The 20,648-nt window shown below is 37.0% G+C and overlaps 1 long non-coding RNA gene across 1 annotated transcript; it reads right to left on the bottom strand.

The window, feature by feature from the left end:
* Window positions 1-18,636: 18,636 nt before the first annotated feature.
* Window positions 18,637-19,179, bottom strand: LOC122597837. Its single transcript, XR_006323475.1, has 3 exons — window positions 19,121-19,179; window positions 18,896-19,016; window positions 18,637-18,815 (listed from the first exon to the last, which is right to left on the bottom strand). It is a non-coding gene; the product is annotated as an uncharacterized LOC122597837 (long non-coding RNA).
* Window positions 19,180-20,648: the final 1,469 nt, after the last annotated feature.

The raw sequence follows: 20,648 nt of genomic DNA, 5'->3' as shown, positions 1-20,648 counted from the left end.
AGGGAACTTTACTGATGAAATAAAAGACACCTCAATCAGGGCTTTTGGGTGGTCAGAGTTAAGAGAGATTGGGCTTTCATTCAGGGGTAAAGATGTCTCCCAGGATGTGAAATACTTTATGAAGAGGATTGGCAAGGAATGGATGAGGAAGGAGTTGATGGAGATGGAGCTGGGCCTAAGGACTTCTCTTACTTCGTCTTCATCTCCAGGTGTAAAGAGGAAGGCCACTGAAGAGCCAGCTGGGCATGCTGAAAAGAAATAGGCTTGACTCTGATATTGTACTTATATTTATTTTAATGTTGATAAAATCGTAACTTTCCTCCAGTTGATGTCTGTAAATATAAGTTGCAATTCCTATTTTTTTTACAAGTAATTATCCAGATTAAGTCTAGAAATTAAAATGTACAAACTGGGAACACTGATGATCTATAAAGTGGCTCTCTAGAAAATCAAATTAGACTTAGTCAAATTTTTCAAGCATTCTTCATGCACAAACTTGTATAGATAAAAGCTTGAAAATCCTTGCATAATTTCTAAACAAATAGAGGGAATTTGTTAGGTCCAGATTTACTGGACTCGCTCCAGACGTGACTACTGGAGCCCTCTGAAGATTTGTCTAGAAATTATGTGAAGACCAGTGAACAACTTACTTGTACAGGAATCTGGATTCCACCAGATTTGTTCACTGGACTTCACTCCAGTCAAGATTTTTCCACTGAAGAACATTCTCACTGAAGTCGAAGACTGAAGTCTGAAGAAAGAAGTCTGACAAATAGCGGAGCTCACTGGAAGACTTACTAGATCTCCTGACTGGAGTCCTTGTCAGTGTTCTAGACTTACAAGTCTGAACACTGATTACGAGGATTTGACTTTATGCCTTTACATGCCTTTAACCGGAAAATCCATTTGTCTTTTGTTAAAAGCCTTACACACATGTAAAGGTGGTTGGTTAATTAGATGACTCTTGTACTTTAATCAATGCTTTTAAGGAATTAATGTAATTTCCTTAAATGCATGTAACCATATTTGTACGGCAAAAAGAATATTATATTTATTCTTTTTGCCTATAAATACCAAGTCACTTCCTCTTCCAAATTACATACTTTTGCAATTTGGTGCCTTTGCTCAAATACTCTCGATCTAAACAGTCATACTTCACAACTTTAAGTATTTCGATCAAAGAGTTTATTTAGCAAAGCTTAGATCACTTGTAATTCATAGGTTGTTTAGATACTTACTTTGTAATATCTTGTTCCGCAACAACCTTGTATTTTATTTAACATCAATAAATAAAATACACTTGAAAATTACATTGTGTCTCACCATTTACTTATTTGCTTATCTTTATATTGCATAAGTACGTATTACGTTATATATTTTCTTGCATTTATATTAATCGTAATACTAGTCCAATCTAGTGCTTACTTGACATTTAATACTAGTCCTCTCTAGTGTTTACTTGACTTGTTATTCTACACTTGTGGGTTAAACCATCGAGTGAGGGACTTCACACAATAAATGTTTTGCCATGTTTAGATGTTAATTTGGATCATATTATGTTTTGTGATAAACCAGTTGGAATTAGAACGATTTTGGCTAAGTCTCTTTGTTTCAAGTTATTTTGGTTCTGAGACGATCTTGACCAAGATCGTCTTGGTTTCCAAAACGACTTGAAAATAGGACGATCTTGCCAAGACCGTCCTAGTTCCACTCATTTTTTTCCCTTATAACCCCTGAGACCAAGACCAGGACGATCTTGTCAGGATCGTCCTAAGGTCTGTTCGCTGTGTGGATGTTGAATGTTTTTGAAATTCAAATTGGATGGGTAACTGAACTCGTTAGAGATCAGTTTTGCTCAAAATCTAGTACTTACAAATATAAGGGGAGATCATGCTCAATTTTCCAGAAATTGACATGATTTTACTTTATATTTTTAAGTATTAGAAATTTTTCCAACATGTGAAGTGAAGTTTTTCAACTTAGTTTCCAAGACGATCCTACCAAGATCGTCTCAATATCTTTCATTCACTTCAACATTTTTCAAGTTGATAAACTTTAAGACGATCTTGTCCAAGATTGTCCCACTTTCTTTTTCCCATACTTAAAATTTTTTTTACATGTTAAACGTTGAGACGATCTTGAACAAGATCGTCCCATTTTATTTCCTTAGCCTTTTTCCCAATAACAAATGTTGAGACGATCTTGAACAATATCGTCCAAATTTCCTTTTCTATACTTAATTTTTTTTTTCCATAATAACTGAGTTCAACCTCAGGACGATCTTGTCTAGATCGTCCTGATTGCCATACTTAGAAAAATTTTTCCAAAATTATTTTTCCTTTCAATTTTTTTTCTTTTAAATTTTGTGTGGTGTGACAAAGTGCTTTGTATTGTCATATAACTGCAACATATTTGAAATACGAGGAATCTAACGCCTTTGTTTACTTCCTTACTATTCTCAAATATCTTGTACTTATATGATTATACCTAATTTTCAAAGTTATGTACATATGAAAATATATAAAAGTGCAGAGAATTGATCGCCTTTGTGAACTTCTTTGTAAGTTTATATACGGAAATATGTATTTGACTTTTCTGTGTTCATTTTTCTCATTTCAAGTTATTTATATAGAATACACTGAGTTGATCACCTTTGTGAACCTCTTTGTATTTTATATAAATCATTTGAGTGAACCTTGTTATTTGCTATTCAAACTCTATTTTATGAGTGCGTTAAATTGTTTTATGTCTTAAAATCAGAAAAATAACAAAAATGGATCCTCAAGAAGTTATTGAACATGATGACGAGGTTGCTCTAAACAAATCGATTGAAGAAATACTTGTTGCCGAAAACACAAGTAATATGAGAAATAACACAGCACTGTTTGATCCTTTCGTTGCTCCTGGTTTTCCAATCGTTTCAAGAATATTCCACAATCATCCTCTCACATATGCACTCACTGTTGAATTAGACTTGGCTGAAGTCTATCTTTATGATATGTGGAGATCTATTACATTTGTTCAGCCTCAAGATCCAACACTTTCAAGATCCAAAGCCAAACATAAATCACCAGAACTTCGTCGCCAAGGCTATTTTCAATATCAATTGCATTCTGGTGATAGAACTTATGAGTTCGAGTTCAATCTTGATGATTTCCGAAGGATCTTAAGACTTCCTGAAGCAAACTCTAATGGACATGCTGATTTTGATACTTTTGAGACGAATGAAGAGATGTTTGCTGCTTTGATCTCTCTTGGTTATGAAGGTCTTTTAACCAAGATGAAAGATATCAAACTGAAGAATCTACCAAAGATTTGGTACTATGTATATTCCATCCTCAGCAATTGCCTGTCTCCATACACAAGAGGGATGGATAACCTGACACAACCAATGTTGTATACTCCCATTTCTGCACCACTTTCAATGGTCTCAGATCCTAATGGAAAACAAGTGGATTCCACACTTTATCGGGGTATGGTGGGATCCCTCATGTACTTAACTGCAAGTAGACCTGACATAATGTTTGCAACATGCCTTTGTGCAAGATTTCAGTCTGCTCCCAGAGATTCACACCTAAAAGCTGTGAATAGGATTTTTCAATACCTGAAAGGTGTCCCCAGACTTGGTCTTTGGTATCCCAAAGGCTCAAGTCTAGATCTAATGGGTAATTCAGATCTGACCATGCAGGTTGTAAGATAGATAGGAAAAGTACCACAGGTGGTTGTCATTTCCTTGGTGGCAAATTGGTTAGTTGGACAAGCAAGAAACAGACTACAGTATCACTATCCACTACAGAGGCTGAATACATTTCTGCAGCCAGTTGCTGTGCTCAGATTTTGTGGATGAAAAACCAACTAACTAATTATGGTGTTACTTACACAAAGACTCTAATCTTTTGTGATAACACAAGTGCCATTGCAATTTCTCACAATCCTGTCATGCACTCTAAGACCAAGCATATTGATCTCAGGTATCATTTCATCAGAGACCATATTATTAAAGGTGATATTGAGTTATATTTTATTCCCACTGACAAACAACTAGCTGATGTTTTTACAAACCTTTGGATGTTAAAACTTTTAGACATCTCATTAGCGAGTTAGGAATGCTCAATCCAGTGTAGCACTTGTTCAGGGGGAAGTGTCAAAAATGTTTTTGCACTTAAAAGAATCTCTCACTAAAAAGAAATTTTTCTTTTTCTCAGAAAAATATTTTGGACTAAAATGTCTCAGTTGTCTGAAGGACTTCAGAATTTTGTTTCAAATGAGATGGTTCAGATTGCACTAACTGACCATGCTCAGTTTTTATTAAGTTAAAACTGAAGTCCAACGGTCACTTCATATGTCTCATGGATACTTGGATGTTATATGTCCACATGTTTATTACTGTTCCAAGATGCTCTTTTTGCTGATATGACACCTAAGTGGCGCCGTAAATGAAAAATAATGATCACTTTTTCCTTGAAAATGGTGAAACTGTTTGAAAAATGGGGTATTAAACCGTCATTGCATTTAATGCGGACTTATACTCAAAAATTATTTTCGGATTCCAAAACCGATCAAAATTGATTTCAAATTAAATATATTACCATCGGTTTTGAGATTCAAAATATTTTATATTTATATTCTTTTTGGATTTACTTTTGAATTTCCACAATAAATATAAATACCACTTTTTCATTTACTCCCCAATCATCATTCTCTCTCTATAAATTCCCTCAAATTCCTTCATTCAATTCTCTATCTCTCCAAACCCAAAATTCACTTAAATCTACTTCATCTTCATTTTCATTCACAATATTCAAATGGCTAAACAATCAAAGGAACCCAAATCTCTTATAGCATTTGAATTCTCCCCTCCTAAACCGGGGGTGAAGGCAAGTTCATCGTGGCCGAAAAACTTTGAACCTAAAACCATCAGGTTCAATATGAATAACTTCAAGGCGGCTCTAAATGCCAAATCCAAAACTCTCATAGGCAGAATAAACAGATTTCTTGAATCATGCCCTTTACATTATGCCTTGACAGCAGACCCCCAAAATCTATATCATAGATATCTGCTAGAATTCTGGTACACTACGGAGATTAGTAAAGATGAAAAATCTATCTCCTTCACTCTTAAGAATGGAACTAAGAAGTGCAATATCACCTTTGATGGGTTCAGAGAGGCTCTACATCTGAACTACTTGCCTCCATCCTCTGCATATATGAAGAGAAAGAGAGGAACAAACTTCAGGGAAGTTTTGTTGGACATGGGCCATGATCAAATGCTTGATGGTGATGGAAATTTGAAGACCTCTGGACACATCTTTCTGTCTGGCTTTAAAAACTGTCGGAGGTACTTCTGGACTCAAATTGTTGAGTGCCTTGGTGGGAACCATGGTGGTTTGGATCAGATCTCTTTGATCCAAGTTGAGATGGGATATTAATAGTGGCATGGAATGAATGTTGATTTTGCCGAAATGTTGTTTTCCTAGTTGGTGTCAAAGTTGAAAGGGAAAACAAGTGTGCATATTACGTTCTAAAGGTTCCTAAGTAACTGTTTTATCAATATTCTGGGCGACGCATATGCTGATGATCTTTAGGAGAGCTTTGCAACTGATTTCTGCAAAGATCTCTCTAGACTCTCTACCTCTGACGAGGAACCTGAGCTATCTCCTGCGTGTCAGGTAATTGGTACAAATAAAACTGAAACAGCAACACCGACTGGCTCAGAAAGATCACTGGGCGGGTCACAAAAGAATGTGAGACCCACCAGTGCATCTAGTGGCAAAATGTTGAACTTATTTAAATCCAAATCAAGTTCTTCCACCCCGCCGCCTACTTCTTTCATTGACCAACCTGAGAATCTCCAAAAAGATCCCTCGGGATCACTAAAGGGCATTTTAAAATTGCGAAAATTTAAGCCATCGTCACAGCCCAAGGATATTAGTACCCAAGCTCAGCCTTCTGGATCTTCCCAACAAGATCCAGAAGAAGGTCAAAAGGGAAACCCATAAGCAACCATCTCCAAAACTTCTTTAGGAGGAGATGGTGAAGAAAATGTAAGTGTGTCAGCCCAACACACATTAGAAGTTGAGTCTGCATGAGCACCCCCTGAAACTTCACAAATCTTACACTCTCTCTGTGCACAAACTCTTGATGTTTCTCAGGTGATACCCAGGGAAACTGAAGTTTCAACCTCTACGGCAAATGAAGAGATTCTTGGAGACAGCACAAGAATTACTGAGGCAACTCCGGTATCGAATTTTGCAGGCTAAGATGCTTGGGCGGAGCCTATTCTGACTGGTGACGATGCAACTACTGCTGCAGATGTTGAACCAGGTGCTGGTTCAGATGCCAGTCATCTGGACCAGGGCATATCTGATCAGATAGTAGCTTCGACTAATATCTGGGATGAAGATGAGCCAACTCAGGAGAATCTTGATTCTCTTGCTGATTTTGAGTTCGATGAGGACTTATTGGAGGAGAATCATTCGGATTCTGAGCCAACCTTCAACCTCTTGAACGCCCCAATGCCTCCTCCCCCAAATAACCAAGAATTCAACAACTTCAACAAAATGATCCCCCATATCAACTACCTCCAATTTCACACCAACACCCCTACTTTCCACCAAATACAACTCCCGCATATGTCACTTCTCCCAGATTCACACCACAACTCTTACACTTTCACCCATAAATTCATGATGTACCATCAAGAAGGAATTACGATGCACCAAAAGAACAAGACAAGGAACTAGATTCCGAGACTAAATCTGAGGGTCCTTCAGATGCTATGTTGGATAAAACTCTGGCTGGTCTTCGTACACTTCCCTTTATTGCTTCTGTTTCTACTCAATCGCCTCCTCCTCTGAGCATGGAAGCACGGTTAGAGAAACAACATGCCAAAGTCCAAAACCTACTTCTTCAGGTTGAGGGCTTATCTACTCAAGGATTGGTGGCTGGGAAGCTAAATGAATTGGTGTATGCTTGTAATAACATCAGCAGGGCTATTGGTGAAGCCTTCACTGACCAAAAGGGATGTTCAGAATTCTGTTGTTGCAAATCTAACTTCCTCGGTTGAAATGATGAAACAAGATGTCTTGGCAGTCGGGAAGGAAGTCAATGAGTTGGTGAAGAAACCAAGTTTCGATGATAAAGCACTTAGGATTTCTGTTGGTGAAAATGTGGCTGAGAAACTGAAGTTTGTAATCTCTCAGGAATTAATCTCTCAGATTTCAGTTTCAGTGACAGAAAAGGTTACAGAGCAGGTTAGACTGATGGTCTCTGAAATTACAAAAGATACAAATGATAAGGTTGACAAAGTCGTTACTGAAGTCAAGAATTCTATGTCAAGCCTTGATCAAAAGATTCAGGACCAGTCAAAACAGTTGGATAAAATTCTGACCTTTCTCAAGAAACCACTAGTTGTTACCCCACCTCCATCTGCTTCATTCTCTGAAGAAGATCGAAAAATGCTCAAAGACGTGCAAGAACACGCGAAGTTGCTCCTTAACTTTAGGTTAAGGGCACAATTTTCAACAATGAGAAAAGGCATTTCTGATTGCCTAGAACAACAGAGTTAGGAACCTCTGAAGGTCATGAAGGCCACTATTGATGCTTATTCCAAAATGCCTGCAGAGGTCCCCAAAGGGGGAATTGGTCTACTGTCTAGCACTCAGGAAATGATTGAAAAGACAAAGAAGAGTGCTGGGACTGAAGCAAGTGCATCTGCACATGCTCAGGGGGAACAACAATCTGAGAAGAAAGATAAGGAAGCAGGAAAGAAAGATAAGGGCAAGGCCCAGATGGTTAAAGAACCCAAGTCCAAGGATTCTGGACTTGTGGTTGATGAACAAGGCTACCCTCTACATAATCTTGATGCAGACAACAAAAAGTTGGAGGCCTTGCAGAAACAAGTCTCTAACCAATTTGTTATGTGGAGGGATAATCGAAGACAAGAAAGGGAACAACATCTGAAGATGGGGACCCTAGATCATTTGGATGTTGCAGCTCTTGGTCTTTCACTGGAAAGATATCTGAAGATCAAGAATGACTCACCTCTAGAATAGAAGCTAGAAAGTCTCACATTTAAGATGTCCATTGAGGACTTGGTCAAAAATCGAATGAGTGAGATGGAGATAAAGAAAAAGGAAATTCTGGCTGAAGTTCAGAAGGTTGAGAGGCAACTGTACAAGCCACCCCAGAAGCCAAAGCTTACTGGCCCAAGATCATCAAGAAAACATGATCGTGATTTTGACCTTTCCACCTTCATACCAATTTCTGAAGACACCGTTTAGATTTAGAATAAACATGAAAAAGATCAATATGAGTATTACATGAAACACAAGTCTAATTCTGCAAAGATTCTGGATGTTGAAATTGTTAAAGAAGATGGTCTGAGGTTGTTTGATTTAATCGTAAGGAGAGAAGGAAGGGCAGAAGAAGAATACAAGCAAGTTTCTGTACATGAGTTTGGGATCTCTGAGCATAGAGAAATGATACATGCTCTGAAGGGGAAGCCTAAGTCTCACCTGACTGGCGCTTGGATGTCAAGAATTCAACAAAAGATGAAGGCCAAGGTGGAGATGGTAGGAAGGCTATTTGGCAAGCTCGATTCGCCAACAAAAAGGAAAGCTACTAATGCTCCCTCAGGATCAAGGCCAGCAAAGAATTAGTTTACTTCTTATGTAAATATGTTTGTACTTATAAATATCTTTCCATTTCATTTGTACTTGTAACAAACAATCATCTCAGTATCTTATATATATGTTGCAAGTTACAACAATTGATAGGAAGTAGGTTTAAGTTAGAAAAATCACAAGAAAATTTCTTAAGGCATCAATGATCTATAAGATGACCTTAGAAATATTTTACAACTTAAACTAAAACTTGCATTTTTTAGACTTACAAACTTGTATAGATAGAAATCTAAAATGCATGCACTATTTCAGAACAAATAGGGGGAATTTGTTAGGTCGAAAATCGACCAATTATGATTTGTTCAAAATAGTTGAAGTTTAGTGAAGAAAGCTTACTCAGGATTCTGAAGTCATTCAGAATAAAGCTCACTGAAGCTTCACTTCAGTTTCAGAATTAACACCACTAAAGACATTCAGACTGAAGTCAAAGACTGAAGACTGAAGAAGAGAATCATCTCAGAAGCAGAGCTCATAGAGGATTCTATCTGAAGATGAAACTGAAGCAGCTCAGTGTAAAAGTCCTTACAACACTTTTACAGACTTTTACACTGATTACGAGGAAGTCTTTTCAAAAGTACTTTAATGGCCATTACCCGGTTAATAACATTATACCTTGTATTGTGCTAGTTAGGGTAAAAGGTTGGGAATAAATTGTGTTAAGTCACATCAAAGAAACCTACACATTTTACCTTACACAAGCATGTTATGGATTTGTCGTACAAATCCATAAATACTCCCAACCATATTTGTACGGTATTGCCATGTCATCAAAGACATCTTGGCCTATAAATACAAGACTTCTCACAACTTGCAAAATGTTAGAAACTCTTGCATTGCAACTTGTGAGATATACTCTAAGTGATTGTTACGAGTATTTCCAAGTTTTTAGATCACTTGTATTTCAGGATTGTTTAGATACTTACACACTTCATCTTTATCTTTGTTCCGCAACAATCCTTGTATTTTGTTTATATCAATAAAGAAAATACATTGAAAAATACTAAGTGTCTCAATGCTCCATACTTGATTATATCTAGTATTTATATAGTTTTTGCACTTGTTCTTTAAGTTACTTGCATTCATTACTTGTTCACATCCATAATCTGAATCATACCACAAACTGGTCTTCTTCCAGTTTGTGTGTACTTGCCAGTCGGGTTACTTACTTACATATCTGTATAATATCTGGGACTTACAATATGTTTTCAAAATACTGAGTGGGTTTTGTTACTTTGGGAACATAAAAAGTGAATAATGATAGTTTTGTGGGCTGTCAAACGTCATACATTATTTGTGATGGGGTGAATTTAATGCGGATTTCAAACCCGATCAAAATTACTTTGGATAATTTTTCAAAATAAACCGTTTGAATTCCCATTTTCTCTCTCCTCTATATAACTTTCATTTTCACCTTCCTTTGCATTTACTTCCAAATTCCTTCATTCAATTCTAATCATCAATCTCTCTCATATTTACTTCATCAAATCTTAAAAACCCTAATTTCAGTTTCATATTCTATTCACTCATATGGCTCCCAAAAATCTTCTTTCTTCCAATTATACCCCTGCTACCGTCGTAACAAAGGCAAGGCATATCACTCTTACAGCAGATGTCATCCGTATAAACATGAACAACTGGATGGCAAAACTATCAAGCAGCCATGATCCTCAATCTATGATCGGATGAATTAACAAGTTCTTTCGAAGCAGTCCGTTATATGGTGCTCTGACATTGAACCCTAATAAGATGTATCACGACTATCTTTATGAATTCTGGTACACCGGCGTTTTTGTTAACGGTGATCTTCCTGCCATCCAGTATACCCTGAAGAAAGGAACCAAACCCTTTGTTCTTGCTATTGACATCTTCAGGGAAGTACTCCAGATGGAGTACCATGTGGAAAATGAAATGGCTGTCACACTTCCTTTAGGAATCAATACAAGGGAGGTGTGCAGATTGATGGGCCATACGAATATTTTGGATGAACATGGCCAACTCTCCAGGAAAGGTACCATTTACATGAGTAAGTTAACAGATTCCTGGAGATACTTCTTCACTCCTCTGGTTGAGTGTCTGGGTGGAAGCTCTGGAGGGTTAGACCAGCTTAACCAAGTGCATCTCAAGATAGCTTATTGTTTGTGGTTTGGATACCATGTAGATTTTGCTGAAATCCTGTTTGTTGACCTTGTTGACAGAATCAAGGCAAAAGGTAGAAAACCCCATGTTCCATATATTAGTTTTTTGTCTTTAATTTTCAAAAGTGCCTTGCAAAATGAATATGACTTTCAGACCACCAAATTCTCTGTCCCAGAATTTATGAGGGAATTATCAAATCTAAAATCCAAACCTGATGAGGTTCCAATCCCTCATAATATGTTTCATTCTTTCATCAGAGAAGATGCTGAAAATATACAAACTGTCGCAACAAGACCAGTTAGCACAGAAGAGGCGTCAGGCAGGCCTCAAAACAATGAGGGACCCTCTGTAGTCCTCAATGTTGAAAGGGTGACACTTATTACCCAGGTTGCACCTAACGCTTAGCAAACTGATGTTAATATCCAAAACCCTCCCACCAGACCAAGAAACACAAATCGATGTCTTAGGAGAGATGGAGTTCTGGTCTCATCTCATAATACCCAACCAAGCCATCCAGAATCCCCCCAACAAGATTCTGGAGATGTCAATCAGGGAAACCCACAAGAAACCACTCCCACAATTCTTGTAGGAAGAAGTGGTGAAAAGGAAAGAGGGTCCGCCCAACCCTCAGTAGAGTCTGTGTCTACACAACAATTTGATAGCCAAATTTCTGACACAACTCTTGTACAGACTGGCATTATTGGAGCCTCACCTTTAGTAATACCAGTCTCAACTTCTACGGATGGGGACATCATGACTGCAGATGGGTCATTGATTGTGGAGGGAGTACATGTAAGTGTTGAGGGGGATCTAACTGAGCAGGTTGTTGAAGGGAATCTGGAGCATGAGGCTCAGATTGATCTGAATAGGGAGATAGAGATTCCCCAAGTTGAGGATCAGGTTGTTGAAACCTACCCAGAATGGGATATGGTTGATTCCCCATTATCTGAGGGGAATGATTTTGATGTAGAGATGGGCTTTTTGGGTGAAGAGGAAGTAGATCATACTATTACTTCGGTCCCCCAGATGATTTTGTCAAATATGCCACTACCACCACCACCAGAATCCACAACACCACCACCATAATCCATTTTTGCACCCATTCAACTCCAACAAGTTCAATCTTCTGAACCTCTGGAAGTATTGGCATCCACTCAACCAATTGAAAATATCACAAGTGTGGTGCCAGTGTCTTCCACAACCAGATTGGTCAATCCTTCAGGTGATCTCTCCACTTCATTTTCCACCGAGGTCCAAGGCCTTTTTAATAAGGTGGCGGACCTAGAGAGATCCCTCCAGACATCTTCTCAAGTAGTCTCTGACTTCAAGTCTGTACTTAATATTAACTAGTTTTTTAACCCGCACTTTGCCGCGGGTGTTGCCATTTATTAAAATAATGAACATTGTAAAAGTAGATTTTGCGTTTAGATAACACATTTTGAGTTTTGTTAGTTACAAAATTAATTTATTTGATAGCATACCAAATATCAGTATCTCACGATAAGTCATAACATTATTCATACATAGTATTTGTCATAATAGGTACCTTGTAGTCGGGTTTGTAGATAGTTCATATACTTGACATATCGTATATTGCTTAAACTTTTGAAGATGAGTTGTAAAAGTATTTATTGAAAAACTAAGACATCTTATATGTACATGATATTGTACTATACTATAAATATAAGTATTGGGATATATAAACGTACGTAGCTCATGATATATTCAATCACCATCAACAAAAATCAAATCGCCAAAGAAGAAGAAAAACACAAAATTATATTGTAGATATCATTATTCGATAAACATGTGCCGAGGGTTTAAGAAAAATGAGAGACACCATCCTTTAAAAATCAAAGCATTTTATATCAAAAACAAAATTTATTTAAGCAGAAAAGGTAAACGTACCCAAAAACTTTGTATATAACATTAATAAAATATGAAAACAAAAAACAAATAATAGATTGACTGTTTTTGTAACACGTATGATCACAGTTGTATGCTTGTATCCTTTTGGAGTTTTGGTGTCCATCTGTAGTATACTTTATTTACATAGAGTTAAAAAACTTTCATAAAGTTTTCTTGTATTTTTCATTCCTATGACATCATTCTCTCTCTCTCACAAAGTAAAATCCCAACCATCTTCTTCATTTTAAAATCACACATCATCTTTGTTGATGTGCAATTTAACGATTAACTGAAAGAAACTTGGCGATTATCCCTTTTGGTAAAATTGTTCGTGATGTCAGAGCAGCAGGATCGAAAAAAAAGGATAGAGTTGCTAGATCTGTCATATTTTTTATTACTATATGTAATTTTTGGTTAGATCTAATTTTTGGATCTAATATTGTACTGAAAGAAAATGCAAGGGGTTGGTGCATCGGTGATTGGTATGAAATGTGGTGGAGCTGTGGTGGTGGAGCTGCGTTGGAGGATGACTACCGATTGGTGGCTAGGATTTGTTTTTCTTTTTAATGTTCATTTATGCAGCTTTAAGAGCGACGTTAATTGTTTTTTCAAGCAATTGGCGTATAATATGTATTTGTTATCTGGGATTAAGTCTATTCTCATCAACAAAAGTTTGCTATTTAAGAATTCGAGGTATAAATATTCCAAGTTTTTGCCGTTTTTAATACCAGTTTTTTGTTTTTTTGGATAGATAAAGTTACAAATTAGCTCATGTTTTGTGATTAGATCTTATATTTTGCTTGGAATTTCGGAAATACATGGATGGAAACATAGCCGGAAGTTGATGAAAGTGGTGTGTTTTTGGGTGGTGTTGTGAAGTGCTACCACGAATTTGTTTTCTTGTTTCTACCCAAAAAAATAATAAGAGAGAGAGGGACAAACGTAGCAAAGATGACAAAAAAGTAAAAGAAAAGAAGTTCAAAGGTTGTGATCCCTACATATATGTTAAAATAAAAAAGCATGTGAGAAAGCGCTAAAAACCTCGCACGGTTTTTAATCTATATATAGGAATATGAAGTCAGAAATGAATATTTTTGCTGGAAATGAGAAGATTGTTTTTGAGAAACTGGATGAACTGGTACTGGCCACTAATAACAATTTTGAAACATTTAAAGTGGCAGTCCAGGGGTTAGAAGAGAAGCTAGTCACTTCTGTTACGTCTGCAATTAATGCTGAAATTGCACAACCATTAACTGGCATGACTGAAGATCTTCAGAAGTTGACTACCAGAATTATGAGTCTGGAAGGCAGGCCAACTCTAGACCAAAATTCAATTATCAGCAACCTTAGTGATGAAATATTGAAAAAATTCCGAGGTGACATGCTAAAGGAAATAACTGAAGAATTTTCTGGGTCTGTTCTACGAAATATTCAAGATGGGTTGCTTCCACAAGTTGTCAAAATCATAGACAAAGAACTGCCAAAACAGTTGCCTAAGGAAGTTGATCATATCAAGAAAGAACTTGAAAAACTTAGGCACACTGTTAACATAACCACTCCAGTGTCTGGAAGGAACTTTGGTTCATTTGATCGTCACATGCTTGAACAAATCTGGAATGCCCACATGGCTGGTGATCATTCCAAGGGGGAAAAGTCTGGTGACGATCTGCAAAAGAAAATTGAAGTTTGGAAGAAGGTTATTGGAACAAATGTGCCTGGTACTGATGCCAGTGCACAAGAAACTCAAAGGGCACTTGGTACTGATACCATTATGCAAGAAGAAGAAGAAGCTACTGGTACTGATGCCAGTGAGCAAGTGTTTGAGGAATTCCCAGATATCACTTCAGAATCAAAAATGGTAAAAAGAAAGAAGCAAGTGGTATTTGGAAGGGAACCTGAAGAAAATATTGGAGAAGAGGCTGGTGAGGTGTTTCCATCTGCTGATAATGAAACCTCCAAAAGACTAGAGCAACAATGCATTGCCATAGAAATTTTCAAAAAGAATCTGAAGGATGATCTGGCTGCCTATAACTTGGACATGGCAAAAATGGGAACCTTGGATTCTTACCATGTTGGACGTCTGGGAGTGCAAATTGAAGTTTACAAGAAAATGAAAGATGATCCCAGAGTCCACCAATGCATTGCTGCACTAGATGATGTATATCTAAGGTCCATATACTCTCAAGATGAACAAGTATATGACTCAGAAATCTGTGGGGTAAGTATATTGGACCTTGTTGCCAAAAGAAGGGAAGCATTGGAGAAGCTTCAAACCCAAATGAGGAAAAATGTTGTAGTTCTTGAGAATGAATATAGAAGAAAAATCGAAGGACTGCCAAAACCTCTGGCAAAGAAGATAAAATCTACTAGAGACGCAGATCTCAGTACATTCATTCCTCTAGACCTTTCCAAATCAATCAATCAAGCAAAAATTCACAAGGAAGTGAAACAAAGGCAAGTGTCCAGAGAAACTGAAGAGATGGTTCAGGTAGCCAAGACAAGAGAAAGGTACAATTATTTGATGTCTTTCAGAGCAAATGCCAGGCCTATTCTTGGTGCAAAAATCCATCTGGCAGAAAATTATGAAAACCAGATCAGGTTCCACGTAAAACTCTTCAGAGTAGGAAACTTCACAGATGAGAGGCCAAATACGACAGTCAGAGCTTTTGGATGGTCAGAACTGAAAGAAATTGGGCTCTCCTTTAAAAGCAAGATTGATGTAACTCCTCACGCCAGGCTTTTCATAAAAAGAATTTCTAAGGAATGGTCTAGAAAAGAACAGATGGAGGTCTTCTTAGGTCTGCAAGCTGCAGTATCTACACCAACTTCTCCAACTTCTAAGAGAAAGGCCAGTGAAGAAGCCAGTGGGCATATGCAGAAGAGGATGGCCCGACTCTTTTATCATTTACTTGTTTATTGTAAATTCTTTGTAAAATTGTAACTTTTCACCAGTTGATGTTTGTCAATAGGAGTTGTAATTTTATTTTTACAAGTATTTGACCAGATTAAGTATAGTAGATTAAAATGTATAAACTGGGAACACTGATGATCTATAAAGTGGATCTCCAGTAACTAAAATTTAGACTTAGTCAAAATTTCAAGGATTTTTCAAGCACAAACTTGTATAGATAAAATCTTGAAAATCCTTGCATAATTTCTAAACAAATAGGGGGAATTTGTTAAGTCCAGATTTACTGGACTCGCTCCAGACGAGACCACTGGAGCCCTCTGAAGATTTGTCCAGAAATTATGTGAAGACCAGTGAACTGTGTACTTGTATAGGAATCTGGATTCCACCAGATTGGTCGAAGACTGAAGTCTGAAGACTGAAGAAAGAACATTCTCACTTAAATTGAAGACTGAAGTCTGAAGAAAGAAGTCTGACAAATAGCGGAGCTCATTGGCAGACTTACCAGATCTCCTGACTGGAGTCCTTGACAGTGTTCTAGACCTTACAAATCTGAACACTGATTACGAGGAATTGACTTTATGCCTTTACACGCTTTTACCCGGACAACCCTTCTATCCTTTGTTAAAAGCCTTACACGCGTGTAAATGTGGTTTGTTAATTAGACGACAAGTCACTATCAAGTGACTTTATTCTTGTACTTTAACCAATGCATTTAAGGAATTAAAGTAGTCTCTTTAAATGCATGCAACCATATTTGTACGGCAAAAAGAATATTATATTTACTAGAGTGAAGACCCGTGCGTTGCACGGCTAGGTAAGCGGTCGGGATTCACGTCTATTGTCGGGTATCGTGGCATGGTGGCAACAAAAAATGGTATTGGACTAATTATGTACTTCTGAATTTTTGGACCAGTATTGAAATCAGTGTAAGCAAATATTTTTTTGTTAGATGGGCTAATGTTGTTTGAAACATGGTCTGCGTCATGGGCCATAAAATCCAACGGTCTTAACTTTTCGTTTTTTTCTTTACATAGACTTGTGAAGATTATGTATAGAACTTCCATGTGTTGACAATGCCACGTCTCATGAGAGCTTAATAAAGTATAAGCAAATCGGTGGTATTGATCAAAGTATAGTATCAGATTCGTTCATTTTTTCCATTTTCTCTGTCTAGTGACAATCCGAGCCTGTAACAAAGTTGCATCTAAACAGGCAGATCCACCATGATAAGCACATTCATATGTAAATTAGTCTATAATACTACCTTTAGCTACAGGCGTAACAAACTACCAATAGACCTGTCATCCCCGTAATGACATCATCGTAATAATTTTCAACCAACTTTTAAATGAAACAATGTGTAAGACTGGTCACCTTATACCAGGGGTGTTCTTTCATCTTCTAAGTCCCACAAGTAGCAAACACTACGCAAGCTAAATATATGAGCAATTGGATATGATAGAGATAAGAAAGAAGTTGACCTGATCAAATTTTATTGTGGATGAATTTCTTGTCAATTAATAAATGCTTGGAAATCAGAACAAAATAGAAATCTTGAAAAGAAACCAATGTAAACCATACATCACCAACTTTTAGCATAATAATCAAAGATTATATAACCCAAAAATAATAAAGTTGCAAACTTTGACTACTTTATAATTCAAGAAACCTAATATTTTGATATGCTTGGATGAGTTTTCATTGAGTATAACAATTTACTTAATAAATCAATTGATTCCAATTAAGAAGAACTGAAATGGCTACTGATTAAATTGATACATCCATCCAGTTTTTAGTACCTACTTTTTCCCCACCAGCCTTCTCTCTTTACACACACACACACACACACAATTTCTTATGGTAGTGCCATTTGGAGACCATCATCAGTCAGTCTTTTTGCCACCATAGCCTCTAACTTCTACAGCCAAATTATGTACTAATTTTACTCCTTATGTACGTGGTAGAGAAAAAAGTTAGCAAAGCTTTCCCCAATTTCTTTTGATATTAGCTAGGTCAATTTCAGCACTTGTTGCAAATCAATGTCTACATCCCTGACAAATAGCAAATTACCATAACCAATTTTTCTAGGATAGAAACACATTTGAATTTGGACCAAATATTAAATAAACTTTTAAATATCCAAATGGACCAAATGCAAGGCATGCCTGTTCAATGACAAACTTTCTAGTGGCATTGATATTTGTATAAATGAAAAACAAAACCCTTAAGTTTGCTAGCAGCTTTTCAAACAACATGGCAGGAATTTGGAAAAGCGCCATATATGTAATTTATAAGCCTTACTATTTCAAGAATACTTGTACATCTATAACCATTTTTAACTCTCGATCTAGAGTTATTTTATGTATAAACGAAGATATTACCATCATAGAAAGGTAAGATACTTCTTCGTCAATATGTCAATTTAGTTATAATACTAAGACATAAGTAGGTATTACAAAAGAAACTATAGGCATCCTTAAACAAAGTTAATCCTACTCCCTCCGCATAAAAATGTCAATACTCGCTTCATGGAATATGTTAAAACATTACAACAATTTATGTTCCTATAACGTTTTGCGTCACACGGTCCTCGTAGTTCACTAAAATATTAGCAACTGCATGAAAACTGCGAGATAACAAATGGTCTTAAGGGGAAAAAAGAGGTCGTATATTTAAATGGCACATGCAAAAAATGATAAATAAATTGAACTAAACAAGGGCAGTAGCATTTCTATGTAATTCTCCCTTAAAAATATGGTAAAATTTAAATACGAATGCAACTAACATGTACCTGAACACAGGACCACTGTAGACCGAAGAACTTAAAATGGTAGGCTACTTAAATAAAAGGCATTTTGAATATGAAAGTCAGCTTTATCTTTGACCATCATCTAAAACTTAATAATCAGATTGAATGTAGAAATCAATCCAGTCTTTTATACACACACCTTCATCTCACTTTGGGATACCCAATAACTCTGAAAAACTTTCATCACCTAGCAATGCGGAATTAGCAACCTCTGCACCTGGGTATCGAGTACATATTCAACCTCGCTACAATTGAAGCCTTCATATTCACCAGCATGGAAGTATGTATGGCCCCTAACCTCAAACACATGTCTCGTGCAAAGAAGGTTACGCAAAACAGGTGGAAGGACATCATCAATCGAGTCATTCTGAAAGGAAAACGTTAGAAACTGCCGATTAACCTTAATAGTTCACCACATAACTTTCACAACGGAAAACCATATAACACCTTTCGTTCCTCCTCCATCAGGGAGCTTGTTGTCCTATGCAACAGTTGTTATGTTGGTTCATCAAAAAGAGTAACAATGATTGACGCCGTCTCATCTCTCACCTCCAAATGAAGCTTGTACCTGCCACACAATAGACTTAATAAACAAAAACAATTGTTCATATCAAAGCTCACAAGAAAACAACATATACTTGATATGGGGGTACATGACACTGGATTTACAACCTTTACACCAGAACCCTTCCCTGGTCCTTGTGAGCCCCTTCCGACAACGGCCGCTCGAGCAAGTCACCAGATACCAGCTTGTCCTGGTGTGGACGACATCAACAGGTGCAGTTGGCTTTGTGCTAAGATCCTCAGAACTGCAAGTCAAAAGTGTTAACTGTTAGGCTTAACATAGATAGCTCATGGGAATAACTTGAATGGCACATAGTTACAACCCAAGACCATCCTTGAACAATTTCAAAGGCGGCAAATTCTCATCATCAAGAATCTGAGTTGGAGATGTATTCGATACCCCCAATTCACCTACAAAACAAGGGGGGGAAAACATAAATTACTATAACAATTGATAAACACATCAACATATGCAACACATACAATATACTCACAACAGGGCAAAAACAAAACAAACTATAACAATTGATAAACACGTCAACATATGCAACACATACAATATACTAACCATTGTGTTTTTTAGCAGTCATGGCAGTAAGAATGCACACATAAGTGTCGGCCTTTGATCCTTTCTTTTTGATAAGGTCTTCACCCGTCAATCCCCATAATGTGACGGGGATCTGCAAACTACTGCAAATTGACAACCACAAATGATGGTAAGTGGAATACTTTCGACAAAATTCAAATAACCACTAAATGACTAAAAAATAGGCAGATTTCGTACCTCTCATTGGTCAGAAGGAATTCAACCGTTTGTGCTCCTATGGACTTTGTTATCGGTGCACCAACATACATAATCTAACCCATGACATCTACAGGACATATAACAACTATCATTCAAAATAGATCGGGAACACAAACAAAACCAAATCAAATAGACCACATTCATATATTTAAATACACGCATACAAACAAAACTCCATATGTACTCCCCATCCGAAAAAAATAACCACACACAAATTCATCATAAGGGAAGTAAAATTTAATCCAAAAAACCCCCCAAACAGATCAAAGGAACACAATAAAACACTAGATTGAAACAACAACTAATATATAAAAAAATTCACTACAATAAGCAAGGTTGTAAATATCGCTTTTCGGTATCGTCTCGGTCGACCATCGATAAGCGATATATCGGGGATTTATCGGGAATATATCGGATTTATCGGGGATATATCGGTAATATATCATCTCGGTCGACCACCGATAAGCGATATATCGGGGATATATCGGCCGAGATAACCGAGATTTACAACCATGACAATAAGATTTAACAGAGAAAGAAACCAAGTAAGTATTTGTTGTCGGTTGGCACAAGTTTCTCGAATGAACAAATTTGAAAAGCAGAACGCACAAATCTATTGACATCGCCAGTAGACTTTCTGACATTCGTAGACCCATCCAATTCAATCATGTAGGCACTATCTTTCAAATTGCTAAAATCCTTCTTATTAGACATGACCCTAAACCCAACCAAGGTATAAAGACTACCTTCCTCCAACCTTTCAACAAACTTGAATGCCATATTATGCTTAGCAGAACAGTACATGATATTCGCCTACACAATAACACACGT

The sequence above is a fragment of the Erigeron canadensis genome, chromosome 1, assembly GCF_010389155.1.
Source record: "Erigeron canadensis isolate Cc75 chromosome 1, C_canadensis_v1, whole genome shotgun sequence".
In the NCBI taxonomy this organism is placed as follows: domain Eukaryota; kingdom Viridiplantae; phylum Streptophyta; class Magnoliopsida; order Asterales; family Asteraceae; genus Erigeron; species Erigeron canadensis.
This window is presented reverse-complemented; position numbering and strand designations above follow the sequence as displayed.